Source organism: Lissotriton vulgaris, chromosome 4_1 (assembly GCF_964263255.1).
Source record: "Lissotriton vulgaris chromosome 4_1, aLisVul1.2, whole genome shotgun sequence".
NCBI classification, from domain to species: domain Eukaryota; kingdom Metazoa; phylum Chordata; class Amphibia; order Caudata; family Salamandridae; genus Lissotriton; species Lissotriton vulgaris.
In genome coordinates, this window is record NC_141691.1 from 1,416,475,567 (window position 1) to 1,416,496,205 (window position 20,639).

The 20,639-nt window shown below is 44.5% G+C and overlaps 1 pseudogene; it reads left to right on the forward strand.

Annotated features, from left to right (window-relative positions):
* The first annotated feature begins 513 nt into the window (after nt 1-513).
* Nucleotides 514-1,291, forward strand: LOC147724063 (uncharacterized; annotated as a pseudogene).
* Nucleotides 1,292-20,639: the final 19,348 nt, after the last annotated feature.

Below are 20,639 nucleotides of genomic sequence, written 5' to 3' on the forward strand. Positions count from 1 at the left end.
TTTTTTCAAAAGAATATTGCTATGTCATATTGCTCATTCTCTTTTGTCTAAAAGAGTCCAATATATTGTAAAGTGTCATGTGGTGATCAGTCCCTATTCAATACTCTCTTCTGAAATTGGTTTGTGTTGTTATCTGCATGTTGTCCTTTTCTTCTCAACCAATTGAATTGATGTCATGAATTTCACAAATCAAACTGTGTTGACACAAAAATTGTAGGGTATGTAAATTACTATGCTGAATATAAGTGGTACTTGCAAAAAGTGACTCTGCACTGTTCACATGATGACTAATGCCAAACATACATCCAACTTGTGGAAATGACTATTATGAAGGCAGCTGGGCCTTGGAATTGTCAAGTACACATTTCATGTCTACATTGTGTGGGGCTAAATGGCTGGTATATATTAGGTATACTTCCTAATCACTTCATGAAAATTTCAGGATATCTTATTACCTGCTCATTTGAAGTTTTACTATTTGAAATTTCTAAAAGTGAGGGTAATATGCTCCACATGACTGAAAACTATCATCACAATAATCTCTACCTATTTTGTCTTCTGTGTATCCACACTGTTTGTCTCAAAAGATTTGAATGTACAATACATACTTTTACTAATAAAAATGTTCTCAAATTCTCAATAGGTCCAACTGGTAGAGCACACGGCCAGCAATCCGCCTCTGAAGTGGCCTCCACTCCAGCCCAGGATCAAGCCGTCAGTGAGGACAACACTCTTGTTAATCTGGAGGACAATGAGAGTCTGGTCCATCTCGTCACCCACTGCACCCACACAGACATCTCCTACCCCAGCTGTAACACCTCAGCAAACCCAAGACTCCACTTCCTGAGTTCCTTCCACTTTGACACCAATCATGTGCCCCCCAGTCCTGGGTGATGAGACCACAGCACCGCCAGATCCAGCTCACCCAGGAGCTAGTTGGATGGGGCACGGTGGGCCAAGGGCACAGGGTTGTGGGGTTAGGGGTCATAGGAGGGAGTTTGTGGGCCAGCATAGTGAGGCCACTGGAGTCCCTGTCATCAAGGCCACCATCGACCAAGTCTTAGGAGTTTACGATCAGTCCCAAGACATGATGGGCCAGATACTCACCGAGCTCTGGGAGATGAAGCAGTTGTAGATGGAGCTCAATCATCAGATGGAGGCTCACAACTCCAACATGGGCACCCTGACTGGGATGCTGCTGGACAGTTATAACCATATATGCAGGCCTTCCCCAGCACCATCTACCCCTTCCTATGGGGACCCTGACTGGGATGCTGCTGGACAGTTATAACCATATATGCAGGCCTTCCCCACCACCATCTACCCCTTACTCTGCCCCTACAACATCTAGCTAATCTACATCTGCTACAGCCGTAGGAAGGGAGGCCACAAAATTAAGTACTGCCATGAGTTTTACAATTGAAGTGTGATTTCTGTTGTGAGGATGAAGATCTGGTTCCAGCTGATGACATAAATCCAGTACAGTTTGCCTATTCAATCTGAACTACTTGGATATATCCCTTTCTTCCATGTTGGCAAGGTCTGGAAGTGGGTGGTACTCATGAGGCTGTTGTCTCCTGACTCTCCCAGGGCTCATATGTCTGCACTGGAAATTACATTTGAACATTTGACACCTTTTCTACAGCAACATATTTGGTAAATAAATCTACAATCAAGTAGCTGTAAAAATATATATGGTTTAACTATATATTTTAATCCATCATTTGCTTTGTGGCCTTTATGCTTCACAAACTACATGAATAGCCTAACATAAAATTGACATGTACAAATATAGTAAATATTACTTTGCAAATGTCAACTGAGGTGTAAACAACACTGCACTAATATCACTTTCCAGCACAGTAATGTACTGAATATAAATGTTTATTTTTAAAGGAATGATTGTCTGCCAAAATTTGAATATGTAGACAAACTAGCCCCCATTTTGAATGGCGATGGTGCACTTAACAAACGCAAACACACTATTTCAAACTTCTAAACTGGCAGGTGCCTGACCTTGCAGATAGGGAATTTGGAATCAGAAGGGTGTGTCAGAAGTTCACTGCATAGTGGGTGGTAAACTCCATAATGGACATAGTCATAGGCTAATGCTGGTAAAAGTAATATAAGAAGGCCAGTGGTTGTGTCTGTCTGCACTGACAATCGTGTATGACGTCGCGTACATGTACGCAGCAGTTTGAATAAATCTCACTTGCCTTCTAACATTGCTGCCATTAAGACCTCCTCCACTTTTGCTGCTGTTTTGCTGCTGTTTGTTACCTCTGGGAGGAATGATGCCAGTTCGAGCAGGTGCCTTCTCGCCAGAGGAGCTAGATTTGCTGACACAGGAGATCCTCTCACTGCGTACACTTCGCCATCAACAAACCCAAATCACCCAAACTAGCCCCACGCCCCCCACCCCCCACGAAGGAACTGGAGGAAGGTTACCGACTAGCAACTTACCTCCACCCTCATCCGAGACAACCACACATGGGTACCCAATGCAGCCAGCGAACTCCACACCTGGATCTCTGACTGCACAGACGAGCTTGCCGACTGCGCAACGCCGACAGTCAATGCCCCAGGAAAGCTGTCTGGTTCACCACCGCTCTTCAAGAAGCCAGACGCACCTGCGGACACCTGGAGAAGAACTGGAGAACCACCAAGTCAACCGAAAACCACAACACCTACAGGGACGCAGTCACGGATTACTACAACCAGATCAGAGCCCCTTTTTAGCGTTGGGTGTTTTGCAGTGCCAACAGCACATGCGCAGTGCAAGAGGGCACTGCTTCTTTCTGCCTCTTGAATAGAAGCTCTACTTGAGCAATAGCTTCCTCAACGTGAGCAGTAGCAACCATCCACGGCTGCCCGTGTTGACAAATCTAGTTGGGATGCGTCCAGCTTTGGATTTTCCACACTCAGGTTCGCCAACTTACCGTTTTTCGGAACTCCATGATTTCCATGAAGTGCAAAAAACTCTGCAAACTCTTTAATCGGAACTGAGTTTACCACCCAGGCCTACATCATCCTTCCTCTTGCTACCCTTCAAGATGGCCAAACCCACCATCTAAAAGGGAAAAGGGTTGGGCCTCCTTTGTTCCAGGCACCTCAACCCCAGCCCCTGTGCTCCCGGCTGTGCTGAGTGAAGAGGCTGGTAACATCCTTTGAAATATCTATGTAGGCCAACTGCAATAAATGGTAGCCTACCTGGAAGACATTCCCAGTGCTATGTTTGGCCTACAGAGCTCATTTCAAGGACTAGCCTTCTTACTGAATGGATTCTCCCAAAATTCCCAACCTACCTTGTGCCCACGTCCCACCTTGCCCCGTCCAAATTCCCTATTCCCAGACCTGACCCAAGCACACTCACACCTTTGCACCCACCCACTCATACAGACAGAAGCTGCACACCCACACAAAAACACACACAACGCAAAAAACACAGGCGTGCATCCAAACAGACAGAGACCACCCCATTCCAGCACAACCATAAACACAGCACCCACCACCACAGAGACATCCGCCAGCACACACCCAGTGACAACACCCACCACCACAGATACATCCACCACTCCGGCACAACCACAGACACTGCAGCTACCACCAAAGATACATCCACCATCACCAGCACTCCCCAGACACTGTACCCAACACCACATACACATCTACCACCACCATCACAGCCTCAGACAATGCACCCACCACCACAGCTACATTCACTACCACAAGCACAGTCCCAGACACTTCACCCACCACCACAGCCACATTCTCCACCACAATCACACCTCCAGATGCTGCATTCACCACCGCAGCCACATTCACCATGACCACACACAGCACTTCCACCGCGCACTTACCCACAAAACAGAAACACCCGCACTCACCCATACAACATACACCAATAACTACCTGTTACCTCTGGGAGGAATGATGCCAATTCGAGCAGGTGACAGGGGCCCTGCCTTCTCGCCAGAGGAGCTAGATTTGCTGACACAGGAGATCCTCTCACTGCGTACACTTCACCATCAACAAACCCAAATCACCCAAACTAGCCCCACACCCCCCACGACGGAACTGGAGGAAGGTTACCGACTAGCAACTTACCTCCACCCTCATCCGAGACAACCACACATGGGCACCCAATGCAGCCAGAGAACTCCACACCTGGATCTCTGACTGCACAGACGAGCTTGCCGACTGCGTAACGCCGACAGTCAATGCCCCAGGAAAGCCGTCTGGTTCACCACCGCTCTTCAAGAAGCCAGACGCACCTGCGGACACCTGGAGAAGAACTGGAGAACCACCAAGTCAACCGAAAACCACAACACCTACAGGGATGCCGTCACAGATTACTGCAACCAGATCAGAGCCCCTTTTTAGCGTTGGGTGTTTTGCAGTGCCAACAGCACATGCACAGTGCAAGAGGGCACTGCTTCTTTCTGCATCTTGAATAGAAGCTCTACTTGAGCAATAGCTTCCTCAACGTGAGCAGTAGCAACCATCCACGGCTGCCCATGTTGACAAATCTAGTTGGGATGCATCCAGCTTTGGATTTTCCTCACTCAGGTTCGCCAACTTACCGTTTTTCGGAACTCCATGATTTCCATGAAGTGCAAAAACTCTGCAAACTCTTTAATCGGAACTGAGTTTACCACCCAGGCCTACATCATCCTTCCTCTTGCTACCCTTCAAGATGGCCAAACCCACCATCTAAAAGGGAAAAGGGTTGGGCCTCCTTTGTTCCAGGCACCTCAACCCCAGCCCCTGTGCTCCCGGCTGTGCTGAGTGAAGAGGCTGGTAACATCCTTTGAAATATCTATGTAGGCCAACTGCAATAAATGGTAGCCTACCTGGAAGACATTCCCAGTGCTATGTTTGGCCTACAGAGCTCATTTCAAGGACTAGCCTCCTTACTGACTGCATTCCCCCAAAATTCCCAACCTACCTTGTACCCACGTCCCACCTTGCCCCGTCCAAATTCCATATTCCCAGACCTGACCCAAGCACACTCACACCTTTGCACGCACCCACTCATACAGACAGAAGCTGCACACCCACACAAAAACACACACAACGCAAAAAACACAGGTGTGCATCCAAACAGACAGAGACCACCCCATTCCAGCACAACCATAAACACAGCACCCACCACCACAGAGACATCCGCCAGCACACACCCAGTGACAACACCCACCACCACAGATGCATCCACTACTCCGGCACAACCACAGACACTGCAGCTACCACCAAAGATACATCCACCCTCACCAGCACTCCCCAGACACTGTACCCAACACCACATACACATCTACCACCACCATCACAGCCTCAGACAATGCACCCACCACCACAGCTACATTCACTTCCACAAGCACAGTCCCAGACACTTCACCCACCACCACAGCCACATTCACCACCACAATCACACCTCCAGATGCTGCATTCACCACCACAGCCACATTCACCATGACCACACACAGCACTTCCACAGCGCACTTACCCACAAAACAGAAACACCCGCACTCACCCATACAACATACACCAATAAAGAAACACCCAAATGTTCACAACTTACAACAGACCCACAGACACCTTCACCATCATAAGGCACATGCACAATAGATACTTCCACTCAACTCTAACTCCCTCCCAACCATCCTACCCATTTTTTCCATGAGAGTCTTATGGTGTCCCTTGCCTTGAGCCCTGCCACATCTACACTCACTTATTACAAACCCACACCTACCCTTCTATTCCTAAACCATCCCTTCAACAACCCAACCCACTCCTCAAAAGACAAAACCCACCTGTATTGCATCCCATTTTACGCCTAAAAAAGGCAAAGGACCCCATCCCAAAAGCACGACCACCCCTCCCAAATCTACCTCCCTCCCAAACCCAAGACCACCTCTCTCAAAACCATACCCCCCTCCCAAACCTAGGATCACCCCTTGAAAATCCACACCCTCTCCCAAACCCAGGAACACCCTTCCCAAACCCAAACACCCCCAACCAAGTAACATCTTTGAGGTGCATGATCTATCCACTAGGGAGGTTCCCCGGGCAATGCAATTGGAGGCAAGCTGAGTGCCACAGCACACCTGTGTTCATGAATTTGTGGACATCATTTGGATTGGCATTTGCCTTGGTAAAAACAAGTTAAAAGAGGGATCTCGTGAATAAATCACAATTATTCTTTTCACCAATTCTTTAGCATGATGTCAGGAACTGTCGCGTTCTAATCTAGGACCCCGATCAAGACTGTGACCGTATGCCCCTATACGGCTATAATCCATTTGTACCCCTATAATGGCATAAACGATCAAGAGTGATATTTAAGAAACTCGTCTCTGGCCTAACACGATCAGAGCCACATTTCAGAATCGCTTCCTCTGCAGCTCATTAGAGCAAATGACACAGCAGAAGCCACTATCTAAGATTCCTAGATTACACTCCGAGTTCTTCAACAAGATAAAAACTCAGCAACCTGGGAAAGCCCCGCTTGCTATGTTTTGATTAGTAATAGAACTCTAATGAGCACTGAGAGACGATCACTTCCTAGTGACATCTTTATTGACGTCTTATGTCCAAAAACTTACGTCAAACAAGGTACCTTTCAGGTATAAATATTACCAACGTTGCCTTAAGGAAACGCTGCCTCAACGACATCGATGATAGCGATGGTGTGGTGAATACAGGAGCAGAACAGCTGTCCCTTACAGACCCCAGCAGATACAAGCTGCCCACGGACGCTGCCCCTCCTCCTCCTCGACGCGCTGAGAGAGACGCTGTCTTTTCTCCTGCCGAGAAAATCCAGCTCCGGCGTTTCCAGCCTACTCTTGCGAGTGACTGTGATATCGAGTCCTGGAAGGAGATACAAGACCTCCAACATTCTATTCCAGAGGTATGGTGTTGACTAAACCCTTAGAGAGAATTCTTGAAGCAAACCTTGGCAAAACCAACTTAACTAAAACTGCTACTTACTTACTCCCTTCCAAGTATTAGGCTTAGGTCAGGTACACTGGGGTAGGCGTAGTTAGAAGCACCAGTTGAGTACGTTAAGTCAAATGTATATATGAATGTATATATTTTATTAATTTTTAACCATTGTATGGCTAAGAAACCATATCAATGCTTTTACAGTATTATTTCGCAATCCTCATTTTACTGTACGCACTTTTTATAATAACTAGTCTTGCAATTGTGGCAATTCATTTCTCTTGCATGAGAAGAAAGACTGTTCAATAAATAATACCTTTTTATTAAAAACGCCCGTCCTTCTATTCTCTGCATCTTGGTGAAAGTAATCTGCACAACTGACTGAGTAAAATAACTGTCTATTGTTTCACACGACTCTAGAGATTGACTCTTATTCTAAGGAGCAAAGTTGTCATGTTTATGCCGTTGTTGGAAAACTGAATCCCTTCTTGTCTGTACCAGGGAAGCTGATCACTTCCTATTCAGTCAAGAAAGTTTCCAGTGACCTCTGAGCTAGTTGGTAACAAACCCAATTAAGTTTAGCATAGTCAGTAGAGACCTGGAAGACCGCACTACTACGCCTATACTACTGTTTATGTTATTCCAATGCGCAGGGCCTATAGGGAAAATAGGAACTACACTACATGGCGCCCAACGTTTGGTAAGGCGATAAAACTAACGCAAGACGTTAGAGTAACTTAGTTGTGCATTTTTCACACAGACCCCTTTCTACCGTAAATACTCCAATAGACGTCTGGAGTGGGTGAAAGGTTAAAATCCGCCCGAACTTAGTAGGAAGAGATTCCTATGTAAAGCTCTGGTTTATTCAACGTTGAAGGATACAGTGTTCCAAAATATTCTGCACCTAATCTTTGTCTCCTTGGAGACCTGCTCTGAAAAACCTTTCTGACAATAAAATGTCAGACTTAGAAAACGGAACCACTGCACCCGCAGTAAATGCGACTGAGCAGGGTCCCGACGGTATTAATGAACCGGGTGCAATAATCATTCCGGCACAGTTAAGAAAATCTATAACGTCAAAACTTAAAGAAAATGGACTGACCACACAAGGTGGCACAGTCGTCTTCGTGATAGCGGCACACGCATATCGGCAGACAGAGGTATTCTATTCATAGATAAAATTTCCAGCGGCAAACGCTGCAACACACGAGTTCCACTATTACAAAATAGGGGATCCACCGGAAGAGTACGCTCCTTTCGAGGAGATTGAAATCCCATTAAAATTCCAAGAGCATCTGCTCTGGTTTAAAGGCGCCCTAAAACATAATGATCATATTACCAGGCTCGGTCCACTAGGTAGACCAAGAGCAACGTGGCCGGTTCTAGCCAGCTACACACCACATCCGGACATTGATGAAATGTCAAGTGAAGAACTCTTAGTTAAAATAAGAGAATTAACAAAGGCATATAGAGAGTTAGTTAAATTATTTATTAAAAATAATTCAAACACTCCTAAGAAGAGCTGGGATGGAAATAAACAATCCACTCCCAAAGAAAAAGTTTTCCAGTCCAGAGGAAGGTCTCCTCGACGGAGGGAAAGAACTCCGACTCGAGAACACCAGTCTCCCCAGAGGGAGCCCTCTGAGAAAAGATATAACCTTAGAAATAGGGATAATTTGAAGAAGCCTGATAGAAATCAAAGTATTGATACACGTCCCTCTCGATCTTTTTCGCAAAAATTGGAAAGAAGAGGATGGTCAGACCCAGGAGAGCACACCAAGTCCGAAGACAAGGAACCTGCTCAGAATAAAAATTTCAATTTCCAAGAAAGAAGGTAGCCAGTATTAGAGTAATCGAACATGCCGAGAATACTGAGGACACAGTTGAAAAACGGGGAGTTGGCACAGACAATGCTAGACAGTGCAGCAGAAATCACCATAGCTCGCAAGATCCTGATGAGTCATCTGGAGACAGTGGACACGAATGAATACATTCAAGTAGAAACTGCCGACGCCAGAGTTAGCGAGCCCCATAAGATATACGAAATAACACTGCGTATAGAGGGTGATAAGACTAGGAAAATAAGGGGTCTATTTTGGGATAAACTCTCAAAAGGCTATGACATTCTGTTAGCTGAAAAAGATTGGCCCCCAGAGTTTGTCAGGGAGTGCCCTCGTGGCAAAGAAATGATTATGCCTGCCTTCTCGAATCACATTCCGATTCACACTAAATAAATATATGCAAGGAAATGGGCAGTGGCCCAGGCACCAGCATTATATAAAAATCATGTAGGATGGGATGAGGACTCTCCTCCTCACAAAATCCAGTTAAAAAGTCAACCGACTGCACAAAGGCAGTATCCCATTAAGCAAGAAGCTAAAAAACAGGTCAGGGAGATTTTAGATCAACTTGAATACCAGGGGGTGATTGAAACAGGCACCTCTCAAATGAACAATCCTTTGTTTCCTGTCTCCAAACCAGACGATTCATATCGTCAAGTTTTGGATTACAGTCACCTTAACTCATGTTGCAAAACATTTGCAGTACAGAATTCGCATAGTGCTGCACTAATGAATAACATAGTTAGGAAAAAATATAAAACAACATTAGACATATCAAATGGTTTCTTTTGTCAAATATTGCACCAGAAAGCAGATCCTTGACCGCTTTCTCAGTAATGGGTCTCAGAAAAATTTCTGTAGGCTCCCACAGGGATTCAAGAACAGCCCAGGACTATTCTCAGCCAGAGTAACAGAGTTGCTACAAATGTATGATGCATTATCTTATGTAGATGATATCTATCTAACAGACGATGACTTGGAGACTCACTTGAAAAGCGTGAACACCATAATACTTGGGTTCGCAGCAGAGGGTTACAAATTGAACTTTAAAAAGTCCTGAATTGCCCATCTGACAGTATTATTTTTAGGATACGAATTATCAAGTGAAGGGAACAGCCTGGCGGACAACTTCTTAGAGAAGTGCGCTGTGCTCCAAGCACCAAAAAACACTGAAGAACTTACAATCGATTCTAGGTTTTCTGAATTTCTGAAGAACTTACATTCTAAATTATGCGGAGAGGGTTCAACCTCTCTATGAACTAACTAAACCTGATTTTAAACCAATCAACTGGACTCAAAAACACACAGAAATTTTGAGATCACTACAAACAGACATGTTAGCAAAAACAAAATTAGATACACGTGATAACACACGCGATCTTGTAATCCGAGTCATCCCAGGAAGATGCGGATTCACGTACCTAACCTCTAATGAGGGAGAAACTGTACCAATTGCCTACAAATCACATTTGTACACAAAAGCTGAAGTAAAATTCAGTTCAAAGGAAAAAATTCTAACTGCGGTTCAGACTGCTGTAGCAAAAGAAAGGGCCCTGGCACAAGGTAAACGAATAATAATCGTCACACCTATACCTGCTTTAGAAGCAGTAACTAAAGCAAGCATTCCTAATGCTAAAGCTTTGCATCCAAGATGGATCCAATGGGTTAATTCTCGTGCTGCAACAGACGTAGTGTACGAATTCGATCCTAATTTAAAGACACAGGAATTTTTACAATATGAATATGAATGTCCTCTGCCAATTGAAATCCTGCCTCTAGAAGAATACGGAAGTATCATATATACTGACGGATCAGCACAACCCGCAGTTGGGTGTAAACAAGCTTACAGTGCTGCGTGCGCGATTGTTAAAGGTTGTTGGCACAAAGGTAAATTTAGACCACTGGTCACTAAAACACAACCTTTAGGAGTTTGTTCAGCTCAGCGAGCTGAATTGGTAGCATTTAAGATGGCGCTAGAAAATACCAATCGCCAATTCCCCACACTCATAGTGTGCGATTCTTATTATTGCGTACAATCTTATAATGAATACTTGCAGAATTGGGTGGAAAATGGTTTCAAAGATGCAAAAGGTGGCACAATTAAGCATAAAATGATTTGGGAACAAGTAGTCCTTTTACAGAAGGAACTACAAAAGACTCACGTGATACACACTCTGAGTCATCAACGTGATGGCGTTCACGTTGCAGGGAGTTCATTGGCTGATGAAGCCGCGAAGGCAGCTGTGCAAACGGCTTCCGTAGCTGCAATTACTCGGTCACAAACAAAAATAGACAGCGATATTCTACAAGCTGTCAGTGCATCAGTAAAAAATGATAGAAAAACGCTCCCAAAAGGCTTTCCAGAAAAGTACTTATATTTAACAGATACGAATAATGTTCCTTTTGCTCGAATCCCTGGAGTGGGGGATAGGGTAATTCCAAACATGGAACACAGATTAGGACTAATTACAGCCACACATGAAGGGCTTGCTTCTGCACACGCTGGCGTTTCCGCAACAGTATCACTATTAAAACAGAGATATTGGTGGCCTCGCATGAGAATACAAACTAAGAAGTATGTATTAGAATGCGAAATATGCCAAAGAATGAAAGTATCAACAGTAAAACGACCGGCGCAAACACCCCTTCTCATCTCAGATAAACCATTAGCATGTGTTTACCTGGACCACTGTGGTCCCCTACAAAGGGACGGCAACTATAAATATATCATGGTCGCAGTGGATTCCTGTACGAGATTCATATGGATGTGGCCCCAGCGCTCGGCTGAGGCCAGAACGGTTATAAAAGATCTGTGAGTCTTTATCGGCACATATGCAATTGCCATGTTCCGTTCTGACCAGGGTCCTGCTTTCAGCTCTCGAGCTTATAAGGAGGCCATGGCCAGCATGGGCGTTGGCTTGCGATACTCTTGTCCATCACACCCCGAAGGGAACAGTGTAGTGGAAAGAAAAATCCGGGACATAAAGCAATCTATAACAGTGAAGGTATTAGGTTCGGGTGATGGGTGGGTCAAACATTTAATAAGTGTCCAGTTAAGTCTTAACAATTTGCCAAGAAATTCTCTAAAAGGTTTCAGCCCATATGAACTATTGTTCGGAACTAGAATGCACATTCAGGACTTAGATAGTCAGGTATCAGTGGTAGAAGATAAGAATAAAGACTTTGACATCAAAGATCGTTTGGCTGTTTTACAGGACTTGAATGAAACAAGAAAATCCTTAAGCAACATAAATTTAAAGCAACAGCCAGATACCACTGACGAGGCACCACCAGCCCCAGCAAGGCCTGTCTGGATTCCAAAGATTGGGGATCTAGTCAGAGAAAAAAATAGCGGTGAAGAAGGAATTTGGGCCTTCTTACAGAAAAGCAGTACCTGTCTTGGCTATTAAAGGAACAAGATCAGTAGTACTACAGCCCCTTCCTGGTAAAAAGGAGAACAGAGTTGTATCAATCGACCTGGTAAAACCACAAGCATGTGGCCTATAATCAACAGTAGGCCCAGTGGACTCCCGAGAAACAACAGAATACCCAAACTTGCAACAATTCAAGAGGTTCAAACTGAAAGACTAATCACATTTGATAAACCTGCAGTGCACAGAGAGGGACTACGCAATAATGCCATGGAACTCGTGCCTCTTGAAACACAGATTGAAACAGTTCGTCATGAAACACCAGTCTACAATGACGTGGCATCAGAATGTGCTACCGAAAGACAAATTGAGAGAACAATTCCAACAATTGACAGAACTGCCTCTGGCTACTTCATCAATTTCGATAACTTTTCTGAGGATCAAAGCAACCCCGAAGTGATGCCAGAAACAAAGACTTTTAAAGAAAAAGCAACAGAACTCTTTCATCAACTCAAGGAAATTTACCTTATATCGCCATGGTTAGAGTTCTGGTTTGGTCTAGGTGTATTTTTCCTCCTGCTTTGGCTCATCATGGTACTTTGTTTGGGAAAATTCATTGAGGGAAAATACAGGTCAATGGACACAGCAAGTCAGAACATCAACTTAGTCCTCAAACCACACAGATCATCCCACGTGAAAAAAAGAGAACTGTCAACAGTAAATGTCACAGCCATTCCAATACCCGGCGGGGCAGTATGGGACAAAACTGACTATGAAATATATGGTCCCGTTGAAATCTTGAAATATCATCATCAGTTCAAGGTTTCCTTAAGTGACTTTGTAAAACCAAGTACATTTTCTGATGATTGGGATTTTGAAAGTATTAATAATATGATGTCTGATTTAGTGTTGTCAGCAAGATTTACAGAACATGATTATTTACAAGGTTCGTCTAGTTATGAACAGATGTACTGCTTCTCACATTACGGTGATCATTCCTTGCATAAATCTGCACAACCTAGAAATGTTTTTAAATATAACCAATGGGAACATTGTGCTACTCCACCTAAAAGCAGTTCTAAAACATTCTATGAGAAATTTCAGTACTTCTCAGGGTTTAACACCAGTGATGCAGAAACGTTTTATTATAAACTGTTAGATAAAGCAGGGTTGAAAACAATGCTGACTAATACTAAATTGATATATTTAGAAGCATTTTATGAAAAAATGGTGACATTTGGTTTTGATTATTGGAAAAATAACATTGAAACAAAAACAATCTGGGGTACAAAAGATTGGCAGGTACATGGCATAGAAGCATTATTTCGAGCCTGCATGATCCCAGAACAATTAATGTTTTTAAATGACACAATTCACCAAACAACCTGTCTTGGCCTAGCTAAGAATAAAGACCTTAACAAACCGTCTATTCCAAAGCCAATACCTGATAATGCAACAACAGATATTGAAATAGACGTATCAAAAATTTTACATCTAAACAGAACACATCCTGATTGGAAAAAGTGGTTAATCTGGCCTACTGACACAAACAACTGTCAAGATAGATTCCTGAATAAAACACAGGGGTTAACAATGACCCGACCAGGCCCTAGATACTCCCAGAGACAACATCCAGGGATAGTAACAACATACAGTGTAGGGAAGCTGTGCCTTGAATGGCTAGAATCATCCACACTGGCAGAAATTAAGCAACACTTATCTTTACTTAAAGATGGTGCTGATTTGTGCGATTTTATTATGGGACCACTCAAACAGCGTCAGAAACGCTTCATAGCGGCCAGTATATATGCGGCTTACAACGAGGCTTGGAAAGTCACACAAATTGAAACAGCTGAAAAAATACGAGAAATTGATCGTATTAATTTTGAAAAATCACTTTCTGTTGTGGACAATGGGTTAATGACTCTGTCCTCCAGAATATATTCACTGGACAGTATTGTATCATCTGCCATAGATATAATAGACAAAGACTTGCTAATGTTACAGCATGGCCAGTCACAATTGCGATCTATTGTACAGTTAGGCTGGACGCTGCAAAATCTTCGTTCAGGCTATATGCCTTGGCGTTTAATCAACACAACGTCATTGTTTTCCATCTTTAACCTTACTGATAAACAAATCAGCTTGGCACAGAAAGGAGCAGACTATACAATCCTGAGCATCGAAAAACTTGAGATATTACCTTTGACAATGTCAGAAAGTCCTGTCATTGAATGGATAATACACAGGATTATCACAATTCCGATAACAACTTTCCGATTTAAAAATTGCCTTGAATACATACCGACTGGCCAGTATGAACGTTTGGGTAAAGGGTACATTAAGTCAGCATGGAAATGACCATACACACACACCTGCTATAGTGACAGCAACAAAAATGTATTTCTTAGTGGTGAAAACTGTAAACATTCACTAAGCGGTATACTTTTGTGCCAAGATATTAATTTACACGGAGCCTGTGAAGGAAATTCAAAGAACCTTTCATGCCACCAACATGTCACACCTGCAACGCAGATAGAGCCTTTCTTTAAGCAACTCTCGAACGGGAGTTACATTCTAATAACGAATCACAGCTGTTGTGGCCTTTTGCCAGGGAAAGCATATCTCGTTCAAGTAACTTCCATGGTCAAATGCTGTATGCAAGCATTGTTTCCAAATGGCCCTGGAGACTCAGAGACTCCCATATGGCCTCGTTTGAACGTCTCTTCTATACGAATTGGTACTTTAAGCAGAATGAAGTCTGTGCTTTTGCACACAACAGTGCCCATCACGTCATCAAAAGAGACGTATGATCTCCAAGTTGCAAGGACAACATCAACGATTCATGACCTTTTATCAACAAATTGCCCCGTGCATTTCACAGAAAGGCTTAGCCAAATTCTTAACATGTCGAGTGCCATAGGCATCCCAGGCGTATTTAAGACCATTTTTACGGGACTGTTAACACCATTCAAAGCAATTCTAGGAAGCATTTCTAATTTTGTCCATTCAGTCTTTGGTGGCATACCCCTGATTTTGGGACTTGTAGCAGGCATTTTATTTTTGACCCTCCTGCTCCGATATGGCAAGCCAAAATTCAGACATGACTCCGACAAGGATGGAAGAAACGATCCTAGCAATACGCTACCGGTACCGAATAACTAGAGTCTTTGGATTGGCCAGGCTGAGAGATATGAACACGACCTGGTTTCTTTCATTCAGACCCATATGGCAGACCTGCATCTTACCTGTGCTTCGATGTATGCTATGCGGAGATGAGTGCGTGTTGGACATCTGTCTTGCACTTCCATCAGCAGTACCAATGGATATCGATACTTTGCTGAGTCCTATAACGGCTCATGCATTGTGTTGTCCCCAGCGGCTACCAATCCTGATGACGGCATTCGTTGAAACTCCTGTGCTACGACTAGGTGGTGACAGTGGAGCAAGAAATAAAAGCTTACAAACAACAAGAGAGAAAGGGAGAGTCACGAACACTCTTAGTCCCCAAAATATAATATGTATCAACAACAGAAGAGTGTTCTTGTTCTGGTTAAGGTGGAAAGAAGCACAGAGCACAAGAAAACAACAAAGCCCTATAGGTTTGTTAGGAAAGCCCTCACTCACCGACCTGGTCGGTGACTTGCTTCATCATCGGGCCCCACCGGGTGTGACCGAATGTCACCCCGGTGTGCTGCGACGCCAGAATTACTGCGGAGCTGGTTTTGTGATGGGAGGGCTATGTGAAAAATTACGTGAATAGTGTCAAGTGGTGAAATTAAAATTTGCCTTGTATGTGTCAAAAATTGAATTTTAATCAAAGACCATCAAGGGCAAGGTTAAAAAATGTGTTGGTGAGTAGGGCCAACTAATTGGATGGTCTTACTCCCACTAGCATTAAGTGAAAAAGTGAATGGTCAACATGGACATGTTTCAGCCGGTGTGGTATCATTAACCTGGCATTCGTCAGGACCTATGGTGTAAAACCTCGGCGGTATGGGCACTCTAAGGCCCACCCAACCAGAGGACTTGAAAGTTAAAAGTCTGTGAAGTGCAAAAAAACGGGGGGCGGGCTTCACCACCCGAAGGTAGGACGCACACACCTCCAGCCTCTAATTTTTAGAGACCAAAAATAAAAAGCACCTGTGAGGGTTAAAAAACAGACAGACAACACAAGACAAACAAACAATTAGAATGTTTTGTCGATTGATTTGACTGATTTCAGTTTATTACTTGTGCTCATAGTGCCAGGGTGCACAACTCATGCATAATAGCAGAGGTGCGTGGCTCTGCCAGTGGCTGAGGCTACACGATAAGTCATATTGTTAATGTGGTGGCACTGTCAAGGTAGATTGCCAATTTTGCAGAATCTAACTGTGTAAGTGCACAGGGGAGGGTTTTGATAAGTGAAAAGGGAGGCGAGATGGCAGTGAGAATAATCACGCAACTTTCTATCACTCATCGATCAATGGGCCAAATGGCCAGTGGCCAGTCAGCAATGGAGCAGTCAAAGAGGTGAGAAAAAGGAAGGTTCTCACTTCACCAGGGTTGAAAATCCACCCCATAGACCGCGGGAGGGAGGGGACGGCGCATTTGGCACATCCTACAAAGCAAAACAGAGGGAGGAAAAAGGGACACAAAACCTGGTCAACACGCAGTAAATAGTACTTAGCTTTGTTTGATCTCTCAGCCAGAATCGTACTCACGCCCACGGCGTCCGTCTCCTGCCGGTAAGCCTAATCGCCCTCAGGACCGGGTCTCGTCGATCCGGTTGGGAAGAGCGAAGGCGGTTTTATGTGTTGCCGGTAAGGAAAAGGCGCGATAGCGCTTCCGGGAGTGGAAGCCTACGTAACGCGCATGCGTGGAGGCTGTCAAAAACGGACTAGACTGCGAGCCTGATCCGGGCGGAATACTCACTTCCGGAGATTTTGGCACGGAAGAAAGCGCATGTGCGGGCTTGATTAGCATGGCAATCCGAGTCAGTGACACTGATCGTGATGCACATGCGCAGACGGAGTGTGTCAAAGATGCAGAGAAAGTAAAGTAAAAAGTAAATAAAAATGCGCAATTGATGGTAGTGCGCGTGAAGGGTACACACAGAGTCAGTTTAACATACAAATGGCCCATGAGTTCGGGTGGAGTATTACCTGAAAGGTTAAACAGGACCAGTTGTGTACTAAAACTAGTATCAGAAAGTTAAATAGTTCAAAGGACACCGTTACAGACAGGGGGAGTTAATGGGAACAGCTACAGATCATGGGATTTAGATGTTTATTTAAGGACAGAGCCCCAAGGTATGTCGTCATTGAGGCCATTGGTGTGGGTGCCCAGGCGGTACACCCAACGTTGTTCCTTTTCAAACAGTCTCTCAGATATATTGGTGCCCCCAACGATTTGTTCAATCACAGTCCATTTCAGGTCGTTAGTGGTGTGATTGGTTTGGAGGAAATGGTCACTCATTCTTGTCGTCGCTTTTTTGCACCTAATATTACTTCTGTGCTCACATATCCGTTGCTTAATTTTGCGGGTTGTCATTCCCACGTAACGAAGTGAGCATGGGCAGGTGACGAGGTACACAACATTTACAGAATTACAGTTAGTGTGGGCTTTTTGCCACCAGGTTTTCCCGGGTTCAAGAGTCAAAGATTTTGTAGGGGTTGTCAGATGACAGACAGAACAGTTTGAGCAAGGGAAGTGGCCCGTCACTTTCGGAAGATTCCAAGTGTCAGTGACACTCCTCATCGGGGTTATGGGTAGTATTTTGGGTCTGGTGTGGACCAAAGCATCCTTGAGACTGTGCCCTTTCTTAAAAGAAAACAGTGGTTTTTGCCAGTCCTTCTTGATGCTGGTGATGATTTTCCAATTCTTGTTTATTGATTTTTTCATTTGGTTGGATAGTGCACCGTACGTGGTTACACACGTTAGGGGGACTTCCGTTGTTGTTGTTTTTGTGATCGGTTCCAAAAGTGCTTCCCGTGGTTGGTTCCGTGCACGTTTGAAGCCTTTGTTTAGGAGGTGACTGGGGTAGCCTCTTTGTGTCAACTTGGCTGTTAGATCAGTTGATTGGCATTTGAAATCAACTAAGTTGCTGCAATTCCGGCGGATCCGTAAATATTGTCCGTACGGGAGATTCTCCCTTAACGGGCGAGGATGAAAGCTGGAGAACTGTAACAGATTATTCTTGGCTGTGGCTTTGTAATGAGTCTTGGTAGTTAAGGTTGTTCCACTCTTAGTGATAACCACATCAAGAAACACCACCTCCGTAGTGCTCACTGTATGGGTGAATTTCAGGTATCTGTTAAGTGTATTTAGCCAGCTGAGGAAATCCGTTAGCCTTTCCATGCTGCCCTTCCAGATGAGCAGCACATCATCAATGTACCTTTTCCAGTATGTGATGTTTCTGCAGAACGGGTTGTTGATAGACAGTATGTTTTTAGCCTCGAAATCTGCAACATACAACCCCGCTATGCTCGGGGCAAATGTGCTGCCCATCGAGGTACCCGAGCATTGCAGAAAAAGACGCCCTTGGTAAGAGAAGAAGTTTTCTTTCAGTGCAATAGTGGCACATTCTGTTATAAATTCTCTGGGGGTGTTATATTCCCAGATGGTAGAGTGCAGGGCAGCCTTTAATACCGTTATAGTCTCGTCTTGCGGGATACTGGTATAAAGGCTCTCAATGTCTAAAGTGGCCAAAATGATGGTATCTGGCTCAAAAGTAATGGTCTGCAGTTGATGTAGCAGGCTTTTTGTGTCCTTGAGGTATGTCGGTGTGTTTTGGACAATTGGTTTCAAGAACTGGTCGCAGAAGGTGGACAGGGGTTCTAGTATAGACCCGATTCCTGACACAATTGGGCGTCCAGGGGGGGGCAATTTGTTTTTGTGAGTCATCGGGAGTGTGTAGAAGTAAGGAATGGTTTTCTTACTCATCGAAAGGAAGTCTGCTTCATTTTTAGAAATATGGCCCCTTGATTCGGCTTCTTTGACCAGATCAGTAATGCGATTCTGGAGTTCAGGAGAAGGATCTGTGGTAAGTGGCAGGTAATTGTTGGTGTTACTTAGTAATTCTTCGCATACCCTCTCGTAGTCCGTCGTATTTTGGATTACGATGCCGCCGCCTTTATCGGCTGGTTTGATGGTGATAGCGTTATTGTTTTTTAGTTTATCAAGTGCCCGGTACTCCTCGGCACTGAAGTTGCCATAGTGGTGCGGTTCAGGGCTTGTTTCCAAATCCAGGAACACTGCTTGTTCGAAAGCTGTGATAGCAGCTGGTACAGTGTGCGGAGGGGGTACAAACGTTGATTTTGGTCTCAGGCCAGTATCTCCTTTCCGCATTTCTGCATTAGGATCCTCTTTCCCTTCAAAAAAGGCCTTCAGTTTTAGTTTGCGGAAAAAATCAGTGAGTTCGCAATGTAACTTAAATTTATCAGGACGAGCTGTAGGAACAAAGCCCAGTCCTTTCTCTAGTACTCGCTGTTCCGCGGGTGTAAGTTCAATATCCGACAAGTTGGTGATTAGACTTGCTGGTTGCTGGTCCCTGGTTGCGGTGTCTGGCTCCTCGTGCGGTTCCCGACAGCTTCGTCTGTTTGCCAGGAGACTTGGTTGGGGGTTCTCTTGTTCTTCCCTCTGCCTCTCCGGCCCCGTTCTAAAAAAGGCTGCTGGTATTGATTTTGGGGAGGTGGGTGATGCCACCCTGGGTTCCAACCCATCATAGGAAATTGTGGGTGTGGAAAGGGGAATGGTGGCGGCACGTATCCGGCCTGTGGTGCCATTGCCCAACTTGGTGCTTGGTTGTGATTCTGGAATCTTTGATTGCCTCTATGGCCTCTATTGCCTCGTCTCCCTCCTCGTTTGTATGAGCCTGTGCTAGACCCACTGCTATTGGAGGAATTATCATCTGTTGCATCTGATTCACTCAAGCCCTTTGCTGGTGCTGTATAATCAGGGTCAGCGTAAGGGTAGGTTTTGTTGAATTCAAATTTCTTAAGGTCTTTCTGAAATTTGGTTAGTTTGGACTGCAATAAGTTATCTTTATATTCATTCATTTCACGATTGATCTCATCCAGTTTCTTTTTGTAGCCGGTCACAGTTGCTTTAAATTGTGATTCCGTCTCCTGTATTTCTATCAATAGGATGTCAGAGAGACGCAGGGCAGTCTTTATGATCAGAACGAGCCAATCACGCGTGCAATGCCACGCAATCATGGCCCAATCTTTCCTAAATTGCGCATCATCTAGAAAGATGCGGGGGGCATTGGTCACCAGGAGGCCTTTTGGTGCTGAGTTTGAAGTCAGGTATTGCTTCATTATCGTCCCATGTAAGATGGTGCGTATACGATCACGTTTCTGTTCCGTTAATTTCTCCCAATCTGAGGTGTGTGCTATGGCTTGTGAGATTGCCGGGTCTGCAAAGAGATTGGCATCCGCCATTATCGCATCTATTTCTGCTTCAGAGTAGGTCAGTCCCAGATTCGCCATTATGTAATCCG